The sequence below is a fragment of the Anser brachyrhynchus genome (genome assembly GCF_964034855.1).
Source record: "Anser brachyrhynchus genome assembly, contig: SCAFFOLD_136, whole genome shotgun sequence".
In the NCBI taxonomy this organism is placed as follows: Eukaryota; Metazoa; Chordata; class Aves; order Anseriformes; family Anatidae; genus Anser; species Anser brachyrhynchus.
Genome location: NW_027663490.1, coordinates 375,351 through 380,000, shown reverse-complemented (window position 1 = coordinate 380,000; position 4,650 = coordinate 375,351).

Below are 4,650 nucleotides of genomic sequence, written 5' to 3'. Positions count from 1 at the left end.
GGGTACACCTGAACTCCCTGGGGGAGCCTTTACGCAACCCCACACTCAACAGGACTCTGCGTCTTCACTCTTTCCTAACAACCCTAAACATAACCCTAACCGCAACAAGAAGCTGAACCCGAGTTAGACCCGAAAAAACACGTACGGTGCCACTTTCTGCCATCAAAAAGTGCTCTCAGCGGAAGCCTTTGGGTACACCTGAACTCCCTGGGGGAGCCTTTACGCAACCCCACACTCAACAGGACTCTGCGTCTTCACTCTTTCCTAACAACCCTAAACATAACCCTAACCGCAACAAGAAGCTCAACCCGAGTTAGACCCGAAAAAACACGTACGGTGCCACTTTCTGCCATCAAAAAGTGCTCTCAGCGGAAGCCTTTGGGTACACCTGAACTCCCTGGGGGAGCCTTTACGCAACCCCACACTCAACAGGACTCTGCGTCTTCACTCTTTCCTAACAACCCTAAACATAACCCTAACCGCAACAAGAAGCTGAACCCGAGTTAGACCCGAAAAAACACGTACGGTGCCACTTTCTGCCATCCAAAAGTGCTCTCAGCGGAAGCCTTTGGGTACACGTGAACTCCCTGGGGGATCCTTTACGCAACCCCACACTCAACAGGACTCTGCGTCTTCACTCTTTCCTAACAACCCTAAACATAACCCTAACCGCAACAAGAAGCTGAACCCGAGTTAGACCCGAAAAAACACGTACGGTGCCACTTTCTGCCATCAAAAAGTGCTCTCAGCGGAAGCCTTTGGGTACACCTGAACTCCCTGGGGGAGCCTTTACGCAACCCCACACTCAACAGGACTCTACGTCTTCGCTCTTTCCTAACAACCCTAAACATAACCCTAACCGCAACAAGAAGCTGAACCCGAGTTAGACCCGAAAAAACACGTACGGTGCCACTTTCTGCCATCAAAAAGTGCTCTCAGCGGAAGCCTTTGGGTACACCTGAACTCCCTGGGGGAGCCTTTACGCAACCCCACACTCAACAGGACTCTGCGTCTTCCCTCTTTCCTAACAACCCTAAACATAACCCTAACCGCAACAAGAAGCTGAACCCGAGTTAGACCCGAAAAAACACGTACGGTGCCACTTTCTGCCATCAAAAAGTGCTCTCAGCGGAAGCCTTTGGGTACACCTGAACTCCCTGGGGGAGCCTTTACGCAACCCCACACTCAACAGGACTCTGCGTCTTCACTCTTTCCTAACAACCCTAAACATAACCCTAACCGCAACAAGAAGCTCAACCCGAGTTAGACCCGAAAAAACACGTACGGTGCCACTTTCTGCCATCAAAAAGTGCTCTCAGCGGAAGCCTTTGGGTACACCTGAACTCCCTGGGGGAGCCTTTACGCAACCCCACACTCAACAGGACTCTGCGTCTTCACTCTTTCCTAACAACCCTAAACATAACCCTAACCGCAACAAGAAGCTCAACCCGAGTTAGACCCGAAAAAACACGTACGGTGCCACTTTCTGCCATCAAAAAGTGCTCTCAGCGGAAGCCTTTGGGTACACCTGAACTCCCTGGGGGAGCCTTTACGCAACCCCACACTCAACAGGACTCTGCGTCTTCACTCTTTCCTAACAACCCTAAACATAACCCTAACCGCAACAAGAAGCTGAACCCGAGTTAGACCCGAAAAAACACGTACGGTGCCACTTTCTGCCATCAAAAAGTGCTCTCAGCGGAAGCCTTTGGGTACACCTGAACTCCCGGGGGGAGCCTTTACGCAACCCCACACTCAACAGGACTCTGAGTCTTCACTCTTTCCTAACAACCCTAAACATAACCCTAACCGCAACAAGAAGCTGAACCCGAGTTAGACCCGAAAAAACACGTACGGTGCCACTTTCTGCCATCAAAAAGTGCTCTCAGCGGAAGCCTTTGGGTACACCTGAACTCCCTGGGGGAGCCTTTACGCAACCCCACACTCAACAGGACTCTGCGTCTTCGCTCTTTCCTAACAACCCTAAACATAACCCTAACCGCAACAAGAAGCTGAACCCGAGTTAGACCCGAAAAAACACGTACGGTGCCACTTTCTGCCATCAAAAAGTGCTCTCAGCGGAAGCCTTTGGGTACACCTGAACTCCCTGGGGGAGCCTTTACGCAACCCCACACTCAACAGGACTCTGCGTCTTCACTCTTTCCTAACAACCCTAAACATAACCCTAACCGCAACAAGAAGCTGAACCCGAGTTAGACCCGAAAAAACACGTACGGTGCCACTTTCTGCCATCAAAAAGTGCTCTCAGCGGAAGCCTTTGGGTACACCTGAACTCCCTGGGGGAGCCTTTACGCAACCCCACACTCAACAGGACTCTGCGTCTTCACTCTTTCCTAACAACCCTAAACATAACCCTAACCGCAACAAGAAGCTGAACCCGAGTTAGACCCGAAAAAACACGTACGGTGCCACTTTCTGCCATCAAAAAGTGCTCTCAGCGGAAGCCTTTGGGTACACCTGAACTCCCTGGGGGAGCCTTTACGCAACCCCACACTCAACAGGACTCTGCGTCTTCACTCTTTCCTAACAACCCTAAACATAACCCTAACCGCAACAAGAAGCTGAACCCGAGTTAGACCCGAAAAAACACGTACGGTGCCACTTTCTGCCATCAAAAAGTGCTCTCAGCGGAAGCCTTTGGGTACACCTGAACTCCCTGGGGGAGCCTTTACGCAACCCCACACTCAACAGGACTCTGCGTCTTCACTCTTTCCTAACAACCCTAAACATAACCCTAACCGCAACAAGAAGCTGAACCCGAGTTAGACCCGAAAAAACACGTACGGTGCCACTTTCTGCCATCAAAAAGTGCTCTCAGCGGAAGCCTTTGGGTACACCTGAACTCCCTGGGGGAGCCTTTACGCAACCCCACACTCAACAGGACTCTGCGTCTTCGCTCTTTCCTAACAACCCTAAACATAACCCTAACCGCAACAAGAAGCTGAACCCGAGTTAGACCCGAAAAAACACGTACGGTGCCACTTTCTGCCATCAAAAAGTGCTCTCAGCGGAAGCCTTTGGGTACACCTGAACTCCCTGGGGGAGCCTTTACGCAACCCCACACTCAACAGGACTCTGCGTCTTCACTCTTTCCTAACAACCCTAAACATAACCCTAACCGCAACAAGAAGCTGAACCCGAGTTAGACCCGAAAAAACACGTACGGTGCCACTTTCTGCCATCAAAAAGTGCTCTCAGCGGAAGCCTTTGGGTACACGTGAACTCCCTGGGGGAGCCTTTACGCAACCCCACACTCAACAGGACTCTGCGTCTTCACTCTTTCCTAACAACCCTAAACATAACCCTAACCGCAACAAGAAGCTGAACCCGAGTTAGACCCGAAAAAACACGTACGGTGCCACTTTCTGCCATCAAAAAGTGCTCTCAGCGGAAGCCTTTGGGTACACCTGAACTCCCTGGGGGAGCCTTTACGCAACCCCACACTCAACAGGACTCTGCGTCTTCACTCTTTCCTAACAACCCTAAACATAACCCTAACCGCAACAAGAAGCTCAACCCGAGTTAGACCCGAAAAAACACGTACGGTGCCACTTTCTGCCATCCAAAAGTGCTCTCAGCGGAAGCCTTTGGGTACACCTGAACTCCCTGGGGGAGCCTTTACGCAACCCCACACTCAACAGGACTCTGCGTCTTCGCTCTTTCCTAACAACCCTAAACATAACCCTAACCGCAACAAGAAGCTGAACCCGAGTTAGACCCGAAAAAACACGTACGGTGCCACTTTCTGCCATCAAAAAGTGCTCTCAGCGGAAGCCTTTGGGTACACGTGAACTCCCTGGGGGAGCCTTTACGCAACCCCACACTCAACAGGACTCTGCGTCTTCACTCTTTCCTAACAACCCTAAACATAACCCTAACCGCAACAAGAAGCTGAACCCGAGTTAGACCCGAAAAAACACGTACGGTGCCACTTTCTGCCATCAAAAAGTGCTCTCAGCGGAAGCCTTTGGGTACACCTGAACTCCCTGGGGGAGCCTTTACGCAACCCCACACTCAACAGGACTCTGCGTCTTCACTCTTTCCTAACAACCCTAAACATAACCCTAACCGCAACAAGAAGCTCAACCCGAGTTAGACCCGAAAAAACACGTACGGTGCCACTTTCTGCCATCCAAAAGTGCTCTCAGCGGAAGCCTTTGGGTACACGTGAACTCCCTGGGGGAGCCTTTACGCAACCCCACACTCAACAGGACTCTGCGTCTTCACTCTTTCCTAACAACCCTAAACATAACCCTAACCGCAACAAGAAGCTGAACCCGAGTTAGACCCGAAAAAACACGTACGATGCCACTTTCTGCCATCAAAAAGTGCTCTCAGCGGAAGCCTTTGGGTACACCTGAACTCCCTGGGGAGCCTTTACGCAACCCCACACTCAACAGGACTCTGCGTCTTCACTCTTTCCTACAACCCTAACAAACCCTAACCGCAACAAGAAGCAGGAAGCCCTACCTGAACTCCCTGGGGGAGCCTTTACGCAACCCCACACTCAACAGGACTCTGCGTCGTCACTCTTTCCTAACAACCCTAAACATAACCCTAACCGCAACAAGAAGCTGAACCCGAGTTAGACCCGAAAAAACACGTACGGTGCCACTTTCTGCCATCAAA